This window comes from Hylaeus volcanicus, chromosome 3 (genome assembly GCF_026283585.1).
Source record: "Hylaeus volcanicus isolate JK05 chromosome 3, UHH_iyHylVolc1.0_haploid, whole genome shotgun sequence".
In the NCBI taxonomy this organism is placed as follows: domain Eukaryota; kingdom Metazoa; phylum Arthropoda; class Insecta; order Hymenoptera; family Colletidae; genus Hylaeus; species Hylaeus volcanicus.
Genome location: NC_071978.1, coordinates 12,543,686 through 12,561,771, shown reverse-complemented (window position 1 = coordinate 12,561,771; position 18,086 = coordinate 12,543,686). Strand labels below are relative to the sequence as shown.

General features: G+C 41.6%; 1 long non-coding RNA gene across 3 annotated transcripts in view; it reads left to right on the top strand.

Annotated features, from left to right (window-relative positions):
• Window positions 1-1,682: 1,682 nt before the first annotated feature.
• LOC128873617 (uncharacterized) overlaps window positions 1,683-18,086 on the top strand; it is a 65,703-nt gene continuing 49,299 nt past the window's right edge. Inside the window, exon 1 of one of the 3 annotated variants that reach the window (XR_008456440.1) lies at window positions 1,683-1,926. This is a non-coding gene — a long non-coding RNA (uncharacterized LOC128873617). Of the gene's footprint in view, window positions 1,927-14,071; window positions 14,204-16,497; window positions 16,699-18,086 lie in introns of those variants that run through there. The other 2 variants (XR_008456441.1, XR_008456439.1) reach the window with 2 other exon arrangements.

The window sequence follows — 18,086 nt, the reverse complement described above, 5'->3', positions numbered from 1 at the left end:
TTCTTGGCTTTAATTACAGACTATGAACACTACAGTTTACTAGTCACAAATCGATAGAGATAACCTGATGAGTAGACTGCGGATCTTATGCACTTATAGGAAATTTGAATGTCCAAGAAACTACAAAATGCAAACAATATGCAAGAATATAAAAAATATTGAAAGTAAAGTTCATGTTATAATATTTGCTGAATAAAATAAATTCCTATTTAGGTTAAATTTTTGTAGGCACGTTCGCGAATATTTTATCTTGCATAAAGATCCGCATTCTACTGATCAGTCTTGATCGCTGTAGTAGCTGTCGATCTCAGGCAAAACTGATGTAGGAAACTGAGGATTACTACTCTAGAATTTAGTAATAAAATTACTGAACGACTTGCTTTGTTCTTATAGAGGCAACGGATATATTTTTATTTGTCATTGTCCATTTCTCAATCTGATCGACCCAATATTGCATCCATTTCCTTCTCACCAGAGCACAGTGCGGCGAATGATAGGCAAACGTGGACAAAAATAATATTTCTATTTTTTTTTACTTGTTCGTGCGTGGTAACATAGAAAATGGATTTATATAAACATTTGTGGCTAAAACATTTTCATTGAAATGTTTACATAAATAAATATGACACTTTTTTATTAATTCTGGTAACCAAAAGAATGAAACTATACGTGGCTATTTAATAGCTCATCAATAATCATTTTATATCGACATGTAAAATAAATGAATAATAGATTTAAGGTAAACTATATTTTATAACTATTATTTAAGAGTATAACAAACAACGAATATATGTATCTAATTTTTTTTATTTATAACTTTCTTATATTAATTATTATGTCATTTATAATGGTTATTATCAATATTTATTCCGCTAACTTTGTTACATTGCTCTATCGAGATCCACTTTGCAGCAATTTCAATATTCTTGATTTTAACGACTCGTTCTAAAAAAATTGATTTCTCAAATATTAGCAGGTAGTAGCAAAAGTGGACATTGTTTGCATGAAATATAAAGTTAGAGGAACCAAATATAACAGAAACACTGATACATTTTTTTACATTTTTTTTTAAGTCTATTTTAAAATTTAATTTCGAATCTCGCGCATAAGAATTTTTTAATAATCAGTAAATTGTTAACATAGGCAACAGCTATGAAATAAACATACCCATAATAGTGGAATCCATGACAGAGAAAATGAGCTATGAAGAATGAATATTACTACAGACTAAGTGAAAAAAAAATAAGTAAATTGTACTATCGTAAACTGCGAACTGAAACTGAACATGATAATATGCTACAATTAGGTAGCCATATAACTATAAATAAGTGCGGTTCCTTAGCAACCACAAACAATTTCAAGCTATTGACATCTATGTAACAGAATAAAATGTTAGATTGTGCTCTAGCAAATTCATCATTTTTCGATTTTTGTCCATTAATCGACGCACTGTGCAGAGGAAGGAACCCTTCTCAACGATTAAAGGAGCCATTAGTAAGAATTCTTTAATTTTGGAGCAAAAGTTACTAATCGAATCAACCTCTTCGTGACGTTTTCCCGCGCGTCCTTTGTTCCTACAGAGCATCGCGAGAGCGCACGCGCACACGTAACGCATTCGCATACTGCGCAGCGGACTAATCTCGGGTAAAGATAAGAGAATCGGAAGCACAGGGGTGGAGCGGGATGCAGTGGTGGTGGGAATTGGTGGGGACCGTTCAGAGAAGAAGCACGTGGCTAGGTCAAACGCGCACAATGCCCGAAACCGAAGCGACAGCACGACCCAGCGTGCAAAATACATTGGGTAATCCCCGAACTGACAGCCGTGCCACACACGTGCTCTCGCGAACGCCAAGCTGTTCCTCTGCGATGTTTTAGAAGACACAGCGTCGCCGTTCTGCGGAGTAATAATATCGCACATTGTATTTCGTAAGTGTCACAACTCATTTTGTCACATTCATTTATTTAACGCGTCGACTACCAGGGTATCTTCCAGAAGCTAGGTGTAAAAAGGCATTTTAATTTAATCATATTACGTTATTAAATATATCGGGCTGGCTGGAAAGTCCATGCCGATTTTTAGTAGGCGGTACAGGTCTGAATATATCGGAATGACTGAAAACAAATAACATGTATACATTTCTTAACACGTTGACTGCCAGATTAATACTCCTGAAAATTTCTACTGTGATTAAGTTTCGTTTTCAGACTACTGGAAACTACATAATCAAACATTTACCGTGCCATCTATTTTTACAACTTCATCGAAGTTTAAGAATTTCATTCAAATTTATTTTCTTTGATACTTAACATTCAAAATTAATTTTGTCTGTTCTTGAGTAAAAAGCACTGTCGCACATATATGGGTGACGTGGCGATCAACGTGTTAAAAGGTGGAAAGGTTGCGGAACAAAATGGTACATATATAATTCAATAAATACATGTATATATATTATATGCCTTTGAATTTTTCTTAAAAATAGCCATGAACTTTCCGGACAATCCAATAATAAATATATATTGACGTGTACACTGATATGCTACGAATTTCATAGTAGTTGCACAAGTACGGCAAGTAAACAAACTATAAGATAACTCGTAGTTGGCAGTCGACGTGTTAAGTAAGATCCAAAGTACAGCACTTTGGGAATCTGTCATTTTTTAAATTTTGAACGAGATCGTACCATTTTATGCGAGAATAATATTCTGGCCTGAACTATGTGATAAAGTATGAAAAATTTGGAGTAGATTTTTGTTTGGTATGCTTCTGGGACCAGTAGTGGTAATTAGAATGCGAAATAGAATTCAGTTCGAAAACCCTCAGCGATGTGATAGCTAAGTGTCTGGTCTATCCTTACCTCTCGTATTTTTCCTATATCGAAAGAATTGTTTGCTATGCGTGAGAATGAAGAGCTTATGGAAATCTTCTTTATGTCTCCTGGCTTATGTTTTTCTGGGTGGTCCTGTATAATACCCACGATGTTTATTACACGAAATACAACAGTTCAAGGAACTTCCGCTATCATTTAAAGACTTTCTAGGAACGCACATGCTTCCGTGTTAATGTACAACGGTACGCAGCGTTATCGGTGCAGCTATTTATCGCTCCGTGGTTCGCGATAAGCTCCATACTTTCCTTTCTTCAAAAATCATGCTTCGCGGCGTGCCACGGTTCTCCGTTATTTTCTACTTTCCTCCTTTCTCGGGGTTCCCCAGTCGCGTTCAATCTTCGCCGTTCCTGTAAAACGATTTCGCAAGGAAATGAACGGTTTGAGAACGTCGAAGTACTTTCGTAGTTAGGCACGATAAAAACTAGGTGGGGCCATTATCAAAAGGCAAACAGAATTTGTACTGAAAATTTTGGAGTTAACCCAACCTAGCGTAAACGATGTTGCTGTATTTGGAGTAGAGGTTCCTTTAGAGATCTCGTGAATATGTACCAGTGATGTAAGAATGTTATCACATTTATTACCGAGCTACGTTACTATGTTCTTTTTATTGCTTTACAAGAATTTGTATTTCTCTCGAAGAAGCTTGGAACCTGTGGTCAAAACATCGAGATAAATATGTTTATTCTGATATAACCGAAGTGTACCCTTGACAATATTTATGTAAGATACAGCGAGCCTTCGAGTTACGCGGATTCGTAAACACGCGCTTACGTCCCGTACGTTCTTATTCAGGGCTTGTGTGTGTGTGTATGTTACATGAAGTTTTATTCAATTGATAATTTTTAATATTTATGGAGCTTAGGGATTTCTTCTTTGTACTGGTTGATATTAGAGGGCTCAAACTACCCTCGAAACTCTTCTTTGACCATTCGAGGGCTCATCCTCCTTCCATATCTATACTATTCACGTTGCATAGAAATATTTGTAATAAATTTACTCTGCGCACCTTTGTCGCGATTAAAAAATTCTTGGGGAAAGCCTGATCGACCGATAAGAAGCGCGAGTGCACCCTGGTATTCGCCGCGGGTCCCGGAATACCCTTCGAGGGTCGTTCGCAGTATTGTGCGCAGTGGAGGACTTTCCAGTTAAAACGTGCAAATAAACAGCGGGAGTGGCTCGAATTAAGCACGGCTCCCGCAGCGGGCGAGAAGAGCGAAGAAAATGAGAGCAAAAAAGCCGCGGAAAAGGAGGGACCCGAAAGGGAAGCACGGCCAACAAGAACAAGAAGAGGAACGATGCCAGAACGAGGCAGAAAGAGAAGATGGACGAGTGACACAAGGTGGTTGTGTGCTTACAACCGAGTAGCGATGGCGAGGAAACACTCGCGCCGCTTAACCCTCACCCAAACAATTCCTTTGGAATATTCAATTTTTCTTTGCGGTCGAAGTAAGAAAGAATGAACACGGCATGAACACGATGGAAAGAAAAATATAAGAAATGCTTTGGATAGTTAAAAAATGTGATATTAACACGTTGGTCGCCACGCTACCAAATGGGTGACAGGACTTTCCCTAAACAAATTAATTTCGTAGTTGAGGTGACAATGAAAATAAATCTGGATAGGATTCGTGTATCGGGCAGAGTTACAAAATTAAATATTACGACAAATATTGAATTATTCAATCTTCGATAATTTCGAGGCGACATTTCAACATTTAACACGTTGATCGCCGCGTCACCTATATATGGGTGACAGTGCTTTTCACTGAAAAACGAAAACTATTAATTCTGAAAGTAAAGTGCCATAGAAAATGAATTTAAATGAAATACTTGAATTTTGATGAAGTTACAGAACTAAATACCAAAATAAATATTTCATTACGCAGTTTCCAAAAGTCTGTAAACAAAATGAAATCATAGTAGAAATTTTCAAGAGTATTAGTCTGGCAGTGAACGTGTTAAACATCCTGGAACTTGCCCGTGGGTCAAAGATATTTCTGAAAGTCTTCGTGTGTCAACCACCATCGAAGGCTCGACTTCCGTAAGTTACGAAGAGCGTCCTTTTAAATTTCACCAGGCTAGCCAGACAGAGATAAAAACCCCGCGAGGAATGCTGCACGCGATAACAGAACTCAAGTGCGATAAACGAAGAACGCCGCGCGAGGATGGAGTCGGTCCCATCGCTACGATTCCAAGCGCATCCCCAAGATAAACTCAAAACAAAGCGCCGTGGGATAACGCTAATATAACGAACGAGGGGGCACCAACACGAAAGAGAGGACAACGAACTTGCCCCGTAATACTTGCTGCGCATATAATCGCGATTCTGGGTTAAGCACCCCGAGAAGCTGCTGCGCAGAATGTCATGTGCGTATTTATTGCGGTGGAACCGCCAGCGGCCCCCCGTTAAATCGCGCGCGAATCGCTTACCGTGAACACCTTTCGAGCCGCGATAAGCCACGCTCGCGGCCTTCTCGTGAATTTTAATTGACGAAGAAAAACAAGCTTTCCTCGAAGGGTTGCCGCATGATGGAATTCTTTGATGCTCGATAAAAATTCCCCGGTTACTTCGAAGCAAGTACGACGGAATCTTGGCTCATCAAATTTTCATTTTGTTACATAATCCTTCGAATGAATTACGTTAATTTCATCGTCCTAGTTTTCTTCCACGCTTTCGTTCTACGTCGAGTGATTCGACCTCGACAAAATTTCGCTGCACATTTGCGCCGATTCCTTAGCACTGGTCGAACGAACCAGTGCAAGAGCTATGAACTATTTTTTATTCCGCGGCTGGCAAGGCGATAGAGGAGACGCGTACGAAACGGTACGTGGAAACCTGTTCGCCAGAGACACGAACGTCGAACGTGACCTGGGTGCACATGGTTCTCTCTTTTTCTTAGTCGTTTGGTCTCGCTGACTCCCTATTCCTCCGGGTCTGACGGGCGTCTGATGTTCAAGGTCGAAGAAAACGCCATTACTTCGTACCCGGAATCGAGCACGAATCTGCGTCTTAAAACGTCGGAGGTTATGAGGTACCAGGTTCTAATTGCATGTGACGTGGGCACGATCAAGGTCGAAGAGTAAACTATCTCTTTGACGCGAGACATGACACGACTTAACGCGTTTCTGGGTTGATCGTCGAATGCGAAGTGAGATGTAAAGAATTGTTAGAGTAAAGGTCGATTCAGACCATACGACACGAACCGGCATCGACACGACAAAACATTAAAACACGCGTTTTAATGGAACTATTCACACTTAATAGACACCGAACTGAACGTTCCGTCAACGGGAATAGTGTGAATAGTTCCATTAAAACGTGTATTTTAATGTTTTGTCGTGTCGGTGCCGGTACGTGTCGTTGCCGAAATGTGACGGTCCGTGTCGTATAGTGTAGATTCTGTACTGTTTTTTGGAGAGCTTTGAATTAGTCGGATATTAGGTTGTCCCGAAAGTTTCTTTCGCGAGTTGCACTCAATTATTTTATGTGGTCGTGTTTATATAAATAGACAATCTAATTTCATAGATATTCATGTTGTAACAGTAATGCAGCAAAATGAATCGTGCACAATTCAGTAATGTAACATAAAACATAAAATATTGTGTATGTATTACTTATTAATAAAGCGAAAGAAACTTTTGACACAACCTAATACGTTTAAAGAAATAGAGTACAAATTTTTCGTTGAACAATTGTTATTCCACTGTTGCAGTCTGTAATGTAACGTAGTCCTGTAAAATAGTTACTTGTTTTGCTTTAAGGATTTACATTTGTCAAATCCAGCCGTCTCCACCAAGAAGCATGAACGTTTTTAACATAATTCCGTGGAAGAGTCGAGAAGCATCTCCGTGCAGTGTTTATCTTATCCACCGTGCCTGAATTTTTTTCTTCAACCGTAAATTGAAACGAATTTTAGCCACCTCCAGTATTTGTATTTCTCGGAGTAAAGTACAAACGGTGCACAGCAAAAAAAAGACACCTTCGACTTCGACCTGTTAACAATCTCGAGACCTTCTCCTAGACGTCTTTGGGTGGCATTTTTTCCTCTTCAAATCCTGATACCAATCGCAAAAGGTTCCCTTTATTCTCCACTTTCCACACTAGTCGACGAGCCGGGAAAAACAAGGCGGTAAAGATTAAGAAGAATCGTGCTGCTCGCTCGGAATGATGAGTCACTATTTGAAGAAGCAATCCCACCAATTAGGTTACATAACGACGTGAAAGGTGGACTGTTCTAGGCCCGAGATATGGCGAACCTAATTACTCTCCAATGCCAAACATTAATTTTAAAGAACAGTAATCTACGTGTCACACGAAAATTGATCATCAAGTCTAAGGGATAAAAAAAGAAATGGACCATGAACCATTGAATCACCATCTTTCTAGCTCTCGGCAATACAAAACTCTAGCCTACTCAAGATCCTCGACGTTCACCACGCAATTCCACTTATTTACTTTACACTATCCTTCCCCTGACGTTTTGCATTCCTTTCGCCTGTTAAAAAGAACGATCATCGTAATTTGGTTTTCGAGCCGAGTTTTCGTGTCGAGTCGATCAGTGCTCGGAACACGTAACAGGTCCGTGGAGGCTGAACTCGAAAGTCGTTGGCATTCTTTCGTACGTACGCGGTTGCGTCCATCTTTCTTGCGCGCATACTTAACCTCGCTGAAGGATCCAGAATCAGCCGGCTGTAAACTCGTGGATCTGTACGAACGTTATATACGCAACAGCCTAACCCCTCGGGGTCAAACGGCCAGCTCGTCGAACACTCTCGCATCGGCAGCCTCCTCCTCGACGCCTCCAACTCTGACATCGTTTTACGCATCGGATCCGACGCGGTGTGCTCGACACACGCTCCCAGTGGGTGGGTGTGTCGCTAATCAGACCGAAACCTTTCTCCTACGAAAACAACGGTAGCCTCGGAAGACACTCAAAGATAGATCTCGATGTGGCACGCTAGGAAGACCAAGGACGCTGCCCTGAAACTCGTTTAACTCCTTTACAACATTTCACGTGGGATTCTTTGTCATTTCGTGCGTCGACTTTTCAAGCATTAACCCCTTGCACTCGAGCAGAGATGGACAAAACCCTAGGCTTCGAATAAATTTGAAGTTTGCGGATGTGTTTGTCTCGTTTCCTTCTTTGGAAAATGTTCAAAAGAGGAAAGGAAACTTCGGAAAATCGTAGTGTAGGGTTTTGTGGGCTGTATGTGGAAAAGCATCGCTCTCACGCATCGTATCGAGAGCTTTTATCATCCCTAAGCAATAAAACGAGATGAATTCATCCTTCCTCTTAACTTTTCCAACACTCCTCTCAAACTTGAACACTCGATTTGGTATTTGGTATCTGCCAGCAACTCGAGATATTTCTTAGCATTCTATTGCCATGAATTCTAAGCTATCTAGATTTGAGAATAAGGTAACCTTTACCTCACCGACAATCATTTTATCGACACTTGGAGCTCCAAAGAAATTAAACCTAAAGAAACATTAGGTATCGCCTTCGTTAACAACAGTCTTTTGCCATTTAGTGTGCAAATTTTCAACGCCATATCGATAAAAATCAATGAGCTGATGAGTGATAAACAAGTATTTAAAATTCCACAAACGACATTACTTTCCAGTACACCTAATAAATAGAAGCCTGCGATGTCTAATTCCTCGCGTTGAAGAAAAGAAACCATTCAACGTGTTTTTCTCCGTAAGGTGGTTTCATCGCCAAGTCCTAAGTCAAGGGGAACCTCGGCGCATACTAAAATAGCCTCCAAAAGGTCAAAAAGAGTGTTCTGTCATATAAAAATGAAACACGCGCGCTAATTAACGCGAGATACCTAGGAGAGCGCTAGCGCGAAGATCAAAGAGGGACGTTTAAATAGTGGGTGAAAACGGTCGTAGCACGGAAAAACGGGGTTTCCACGGAGCCAGGGAGTCCGAGTTTTCGCGCGATAAATCCGTGGGCCTCGCGAAACTTGGGAACGGGCCAAGCACCACCGACTTCTCTCTGGACCAGTTTCTTTATCCGGCCCGCTGGGTACACCGCGAGCAGATTTCGAAACGACCGGTTCTCCTTCCACGAAACGACGGTGGCTTTCGGGACGACGAAAATAAAGCGGCACCGAAACACCCGCGATATCCTTGCGGAGTTTACGATCCTGGAGCTTGAAACGGCAGCCTCGTTTCCTCGGCCATTTTCGGCCATCGCTGGGATCCTCTTCGCGATCGATGGATAACGCAACGGGACTGGCTAAGTGAAAGCAACATTTTTTGTATGTATCTTCATAAAAACCAAAACAGAAGAATTTCACGAGCATATCGAACGATCGAAACACGATCGTGGTTGCAGAGAAATTTGGTTGACGTTTGCCTTGGTTACGGTACTTTGAAACACATTTGGACCGAAAGGGAGCAATGATATACGGGCATCGATAATTCAAACGACGCTGCACGAATCTATTTTTTTCCCCCTTGGCGAATGGTTCGTCGTAAAAAATTTACGAGATGTACAGGGGTGTTATGTGTCCCCTTGAGGAGAGCGTCTTCCTCGTCCTCCGGTTCGCCTTCGTTTATCCAGGGACTCTTGGTGCTTGTCGAGCAGTCGTTAATCTTAACGTGCGCGGGTCCGAAGAGGCACAGTCGCCTGGCACGCACACCATTATCCTCGAGTCTCGATTATCCGAGCAACGCCGACGTTTAGTCAAACGGTTGAGATTATCCACGCTGTGTATACAACAGAAATGGTGATCGCACACTTTGAATCTGTTGTGGGCTGAGAACTCATTGCTACCAGCAACTGATCGTATCAACGATCATTTTTATTTCCAACGGTTAATACTTTCTCAATTTTATTTTAAGTATTAGGTTGTCCCGAAAGTTTCTTGCGCGAGTTGCACTCAATTATTTTATGTGGTCGTGTTTATATAAATAGACAATCTAATTTATTAGATGCTAATGTTGTAACAGTAATGGAGCACAATGAATCGTGCACAATTCAGTAATGTAACATAAAACATAAACTATTGTGCATGTATTACTTCTTAATAAAGCGAAAGACACTTTTGGGACAACCTAATACAAAATTCCTGTTGCTCTAACGAACACTCACTGCAGCAGAATCGTATAAAATCATGCATCAACCAAACCTATAACGTCCACAGAAACTTTCGTTATTGCTATCAGATTGCTAATTTTATGCACGTATGAGATGAAAAACATATGCAAAACGCCTGTCAAACATATCCACTGTTACAAAATAAGATATCAGTATTATCATATTAATTCGTAAAATATTTATTCGCGTATAACCTTTCATACTCTTTCCATACTTGTTTGCATCGTGAACGTATAAACTCCGCCAATCTAATTATTATTAATTCGCTCTGACTGCCTTTCAATTCCTATCGCAATACGAAACTAATGCATATCTTGATAAAAATTTGTAAAACAACTTTGAACCCTTCCAATCTTATCTAGCGATCCGTCGTGTTTTCAAACGTGATCGCTGGATCGTAGGAAGATATCGATTATCCGAACAGGATGTCTCTTAATTAGACTGGATAATTAAGCCTGCTATATTTGGCACGAATAATAACATTTGTATCACGTGCACAGTAAACCTCGGTTATTAAGAATAATTGCACGCCTTTACAAACGAGTGTATTTCCACGGAGGAAGATTATCGTCGAGGAGATGCGGTTGCGCAACCGGAAGTCTTTTTTCTTTTAATAGTTGGCGTTTCCTCCGCCGTGGCTCGTGGTTTGGGTAGTTTCCTATATCAGAAACTATTAAACGATTACATTTTTGTTCGGTGTGATTAGATAAGAATTTTGCCCAATTATTTGGAATAATTCAGTGATTTTTATCCATAACGAATGGATTCTAAATTAGTGAAAATAAAGTTAGAAACTACGAAGGAAGAGTTTTCGACAGAGGTTAGGAAATTTATTTCCAACAAACGGGGTTCGATTAAAATTCAACGCGCCACGGATTATCGATGGCGTAAATAGTCGTTTCGTGCGGAAGCGATAAACGAACATTCGAACATTCCCAAGTTGTTTATCTTTTCGTTGAAAAATACCATCTTGCAGGCGTATAGGTGAGCGAAATTCTTACCTAGATAAAAATATCGAATAAAGAGTAAAAGATAAACAACTGGGGGATCGTTAATCTTTAAACAATAATCAGAGTTCGACGTATATCGCGAAAAACGTCACGAACACATTACTTTATGTGTCACATTTCATTTATCATTTTTATTTGATTTTACTCGCGTGTTTATCGTTCGATTAAAATGTTGCCCGTCTCTAGGTCACACTAGCTGTAATTTATCGATGGTCTCGGGATCACAATGAATAGGAAACGTTCGTTTCGTTCAGGCAGGAATTTCGGTCATTAAGTTTAATTGCACGCCGCAGCGAATAAATTTTCGCGCCCAGAGCATGCTGATAGCGTCTACGAGTTACGCAATCGGCCATTTATTCGTGCACTTGGAACGTTTCTTTTCCACTCTCGAGTTTGTTTTTTGTCGTTCGCGCGTTCACCGAGTGTTAAGTAATAATAAACGACTGTGTAGGAGTAATTTTTTGATACTTATCCGCGGTTAAAAGAAAACATCCTCCTGCGTAACTGAAAACCGTGCCCTTCCATTGTTCTCTCTCAATTTATCATACTTCTTACATTTCTCGTAAATATCTGCCACCAGGAATCGTGCAACAATGTGTTACGTAAACCGGGGAATCGTTAAATTATCTAAAAACGTACCGAATAATTTATTATTCGTTCCAGAAATTCTGACGCGATTCATTTAACGTATGCGTCCGCAAATTCGAGGTGTGACACGTAGCGGGATGCAACAATGTTGGATGAAAGCATCTCGGGGCTTGAAAGTGTGCTTCTTGGAAGCAATTTGGCATGTACAGGGTGTCCTGCAATATAGCATTGAGGTCCTACTTAACACTTTATTTAGTAGGAGAATATTTAAAGGCTTTTTAATTTCCTCTGTTTACCTCTTAGATTTGATTGATTATGTTCTTGTTTGTTTATTTATAATGTTCAATTTGAAGAAGCTAGACCGATACATACAGTTTAACGATCCTTTGGGTCGCCCTGCTCTTAAACTCCCCTCCTCTAGTTTCATCTAGAACTTTCTTTGTTTATATAAATACGAGTTATAGATTAACGAAGTGACGTCGGAATGAGAGGAAATCCCTCGTACGTCAACCACCGATTTCCTCCTCTCCTCTGCTCTCCTCTAGCCGCGGTCACTTCCTCTTCTTCGTCCAAGTTTCTGGCCGCTGCCAAGTAGCCCTCCGCGAAATCGTTGACCGCCTTTTCTCGTCCGCGCGAAAAGCGATAGCGCGCTGCCAAACGCATGACTAATCGCGACGAAAGTCAGGCGTGCGTCTCGTGTCTTCCTCGAATGCCTCCGGATCGGCACGTCTTCGATCCTCGAGTTGATATTTTCGACTTTTGATCGGGCTCTTACCGGGAATCGAATGAATTATTAATACCTCGAAGACGAGAAAGGATAGGACGGAAGAATACGGGACGATTAAAGCGAAGGCTCTATTACGCGAATGTAGGTCTTCATAGGGGATCTTAATCGGACATTTTACGGATGGACAAAGGGAACTCAATTTTGTTTTTTTGTTAAAGATGTAACGGTGTCATTTTTATGTATTTTTTAGTCGGGAAGGGTAATATGAGTGTAATGATTACTTGGCTACTGTGCAGAGATGAAAAGTTGGCTAGCACCTTTGATTGGTAAAACACTCTAACAGTATAATCTTGTTGATTATATTATAGCATTCTACAGGGTGTCCCAAAACTCGGGGAGGAGCCGGAAATGGGGGGTAGCTGAGACGATTCTGAACAACAATTTCCTTTGCAAAAATGTCGGATAGGGCTTCGTTAAGGAGATATTAAGCGAAAACCCCAACCAATCAGAGCGCGCGTACACCGTTGGAGCGGCCGCGGTAGCGTAGGCTACGCGCTGGTGGCCGCGCTTGCACGCGAACAAGTGACTCGACGTGCATCGAAGCATCGACCTAGCGCGTAGCCTTCGCTACCGCGGCCGCTCCAACGGTCTACGCGCGCTCTGATTGGTCGGGGTTTTCGCTTAATATCTCCTTAACGAAGCCCCATCCGACATTTTTGCAAAGGAAATTGTTGTTCAGAATCGTCTCAGCTACCCCCCATTTCCGGCTCCTCCCCGAGTTTTGGGACACCCTGTATATTATACTGTGCAATTCTGCACTCAGAGGCTGTAGTTACGTTCGACTGTAGCAACAGTACAGGTTTAGTAATCTAAAGGAAGAGTTATTAAAAAAGGTATGCAAATGCAAAGTAATGTAGAGCAAGAATTAAATGAATACAAAGAACGAACACATACAAGCCTTGTGCATAAGCTGTTATAGTCAACATGTATGACTTCACAGCCTCGTAAATAAAACACATCCTCTTCTATAAAATCTTTAGTATAATCTAGGAGATGACACCGATCAGATCTACCATCCAACTTTTCATCACCGCACAGTAGTTAGTTTACCAGCGCCATCTTGAACGAACGAACGCATACAAGCCTTGTGCATAAACTGTTATAGTCAACTTGTATGACTTCACAGCCTCGTAAATAAAACACACACCCTTCTATAAAATCTTTAGCATAGTCTATGAGATTATACCGATCAGATCTACCATCCAAGTTTCCGTCTTCGTACAGTAGTTAGCTTACCAGCGCCATCTTGGTCTCCCTACGCCTAACAATAATACATCTCCCTGTAAGCTAGTTGTAATAAAAGGAAACCGCCGCTAAGTTTCGTTCGTACAGTGGTTCGATCGCGACTATAAATTCGCGTCAACGATGGATCATTTGAAAATCCGTCGGGAGTGAGGGCTCTATTCGTGGTGCGACGTCGCATCTCCGGTTGGCACGGACCGTGGTCTGTTTTCTTTGGAACCAGAGATACGATCCGTGTGCATCGGTGTGCGACATCGCTGAAAACAGCCGAAGCAACGTGTGCGCGCATACGCGATCCACCCGTTGTGTCGCGGGTGGGTGCAACGACGGGTTGAACGTGTTCGGGTTTCACGTTCACGCCTCGCGACAAAGATCTTTCTGCCGCAGGTGGTCAGCCGAACGATGCACGTGGCCAGGCGCATGTGCAGCGCATATCGCGCACAGAGTCCGCCAGATCAAAGTCGACTCGCCTAAGCTCGATTTCTGCGCTTCGCGACAACGATAAGGGCTGTCTCGACCTTCGCTGCGTTGCGACTCTATCAGACTGTTACCTGGGTTGCAAAATTAATTTCAGAAAAGGTACCAAAATCAAAGAAAAGCAAGTGCACGCGTAGGTGTAGCATATCCCCCTGTTGAATCGAGTATTTTGTCAAATAATGGAGTGTCTTCGAGTCTTCCACCCTCGCGAAACCTAAAACAGAGAGATCATCTTTTTACAACGTCTGTTCGGTAAGTGTCGCGGGAGTCGCACCCCCAATTATCTCCCTTGCGTTTGAACATAGGAAAGCGCGACAAAGGGGAAAGTGGCTCGTTTTGACGAAGTGGAAATTGCACTGGAGAGATGATTCATTTCAAGGTTGAACGTTTCGTGATCTTGAACCATTTCGTATTCGAGCTTATTGCATCTGTTTACATGTGCACGTTCGAGACCGTTTGGACCCAGCCTGCACATATTTATATCTTTCTGCCAGTAGGTCGTGCAGCGATTCCGCAAAATTACGTGTGCAAGAGTTTGTGTATTACGTACGTACATGACGGGATGATCTTTGTTTCGTGTCGTACGCAAATACCTGAGATGCTTGCCAAAATTTCACGCTTCGGCTGCCAGACCGAAGGAAGTTTTCATATCAACGTGTGGTCTTTGCGGATTTTGGTTTATCGTTTAATAAAATTGTTGGTCGCGTCGATACTCAGGAGAAACACAAATAGGACTATTTAACGTTAACTTTGAAATAACTAGGATGTCTATGGTCTTCGAAAAGGTTGGATTAGATCTCGTTGGTAGTATAAAAATTGTGGAATATTCCAACTTAGCTTGCATAGTGAAAGTATTATAGATAGATATAGTTTTTATTCCAGCTTTTAAGCCACGAAATGGACTTGGATTACAGTCCACTAAATCATTTACACCCTCACTTATACCACCATACTCATATCTTACATACTAAACTTAAAATTAATCATCCTTAATCTACATACATCGAAGCCTTAAACTATCCTTAACATTAACTATGGTCTCTTTCTATTTTTATTTTTACTGCCCGCTCCTTTCCTTTCTCTTCGTCCACCCTCCCCTTTGCCAACGTTTCCTCTAGTGAAAGTATTATATTTCTGGCTATAATTCTGTAAAAAATGATAAAAAAAATAAAATATCCATGTTTTGAAAGGTCCAACGTAAAATGGCAGGACTGGGCACAGCGTAACGAAGCAATTGGTAGAAATGAAGCTGTTGAGTACAAGGTGTTTGCATCTGGACGTGGGCCTGTATATTTACATACAACGCGGCCGTACGTGCGTCTGTGTCGGTTCCTAAATGCGCGAACTGGCAATGTCAGCGAAAACGAGAGATTAGACGGCTGAGACTCGTTGGCTCAGGTGGACGTTGATTTACTCCTTTTCTTTTCCACGTCCGCTTTTGTTCTCCCCCGGCAGTTTCGCGTGTTCCGTTTGCTCCTTTCAGTTCCGTTTAAAACGTTTCGAGGCTTGAACGTGACTCGTATTTTTGCCCAACCTTTTCAGCCGGTACTCCCTCTTTTTCTCGAAGGAGACAATTTATAATAAACGCAGGGGCGGAGCTTGTTACGCGATGAAAATAGCAATTTAACCCCTGTACACCGTTCTTCTCTGTTACAACTCGTCGCTCACGAATGATTTACTTTAATCCTGTGATATATTTCTCTTTGCCGTTGCCAAATTCGATGATCTATCTGAACAGTGTTGGGCACCCTGACCAAGTACATACGTAACTCTGGATTGAGAGAACAACAGGAGAACGCCTTCTGCCCACCGACCGTTTGTTTACATATCTTCAAGCGATACTGGGAGCAAAATCAGTTGGACGCCCAAGGTCTTAAAAGTTGAACAAACACGCAAAAATATACATCGGGATACACATGTAGTCCATGAAAAGAATCACAAGTTGCTAATATCTTTGGCACAAAAAAACAACGAATATAAGTTTTTGCTCTTGCTTTTAAAATCGTTATTTACCCCGATCGAATTTAGAAAGCGTCGAAAGCCCGTCCAAAACGCGCAACTGTTTGTTATTAATGTATTCTTTATATCAGGACGCAACGACGTCGTCCCGATTAGCATCGCGCGTGGGTGGATCGGTCTACGCGCGGGCAACGCAAATAGGCGGGAACCAGGCGAACAATTCGAATTATACCCGCATAATTTACACGGTGTAATATGCTCATATAGCCGGCGCTGCGAAATGTACACAGACGAAATTGCTTTCACGAGAATACGTCAGGGCTTATCCCATTTGGACAGCTGCCAATGTACCAATAGCCTAACCGGTGAGATGCGCCAAAAATAACGTCCCGCTGCTTCGAAAAGTTTCAATGTACGAGAGCTGTCAATTAAGTGACAGCCGGTGGGCTTGTCAGGGAAAGAAACCAGACCCAGGGATCCCTTTACCGACTCGAATTTCGACCCGTTATTCGCTGCATTTATTATTGCTGGATTGCGTTGAAGCGGTAGAAAGGAACTCTCTTCGATCCTGGCCTCTCGACGTCAAGGCACTCGTTCGTCGATGATGGCCACGGAACTGAGAAAATCGGAGTAATATTGTAAGTTTAGTAAGACTTGCATGGCGATAACTGTTTTAACTGAGGCATTTAGGTGCAACTCGCGTCCTAGTTAGCTTCTTCAGGTATCAAATGATACACTGATATCAGTGATGGGCAAAATCGTAATCGCAATCGCATCTTTCCAAGTTGTAATCGTATTCGCAAATTTCTCTACGATTACGACCGTATTTTTAGAGGTTTTCAGCCATAGAAATTTTTTATTTCAAAACCGACATCAGATTCGTGTTCCTCGCATTAAAAAACTTAGAAAACCATGCTTTCGTCAAAATAACAATTTTTTAAAAAGTTACCCTATCTAGGCTCTGCTCTATGGGCACGAATTTTAATTGAAAATTGTTCATTTTTCATTTCGACGAATGTATGGTTTTCTAAGTTTTTTGGGGTGAGGAACACGAATCTGAAGTCGGTTTTGCGGTAAAGAATTTCAATGGCTGTAAACCTTTAATAATACGATCGTAATCGTATTCGTAATTACAACTCGGAAAGATGCGATTACAATCGTATTCGTATTTACGATTACGATTTTGCCCATCACTGAGTGATATAATTGTACTGTCTGCATTGCAAACGCTCGACCATAGGTGTATCAGACGAGAAGATCAAGTAATCGAGCCATACGTGGATGGATCAAAGAATGATACCATAGAGGAGGGTTGTCCTGATCAGTCTTGCTCCGAAGATCGAGGAGTTAAGTCATTTCTAACCATGCTAACATTTTCAAAGCTGTATATGCATCTCAACTAAAAAGAATCTTAATTGTCGCCAAGCTATGCATTAAACAGTCCGAAAAGAGACGACCATCGAGAGATCGAGCTCGCCATCTTGTGAATGTCGACGGCTCGCGAGGTGCGCGAGCTTAGAGATTTATTTCGCGATGGGTGACTCACTTGGCGGCGCCAAACGGACCGCCCTATCTCTTTTTCGTCACTTCCCTCTTTTTCGCGTCCTTTTTCCTCCGTTTCGCCTGAACTGGTCCCGTATCTGGGGCCTGGCGAATCGCTATCGCGCCGCGCGACTTTCGTCCGGACAAGGAGACTGATAATCAGTCGCAGACACACGGAGCACGAATAAAAATTGGCTTCTTATCGCCTGATTCATTCGAGGAACAGCGCCGCTGGCTTTCCTGGAGCGTTCGTTTCGAAGAGTTACAATGAAAAACCACGATAGGAGCCATTTTCGAAGATATGCACTTCTGGAAACGTGACCCAAATATACAAGGTGTTGACTTATAAATGAGCAGCCAAAAGAGTGATTGTACAGAAAGATCGATAGTGACAATTTTTCTTTTTTTTATATAAAAGCACGTTCTAAGCTTTATACTGTTACTGTATGTCGTTATCAATTTTATCGTATGAGAAGGAGTCATT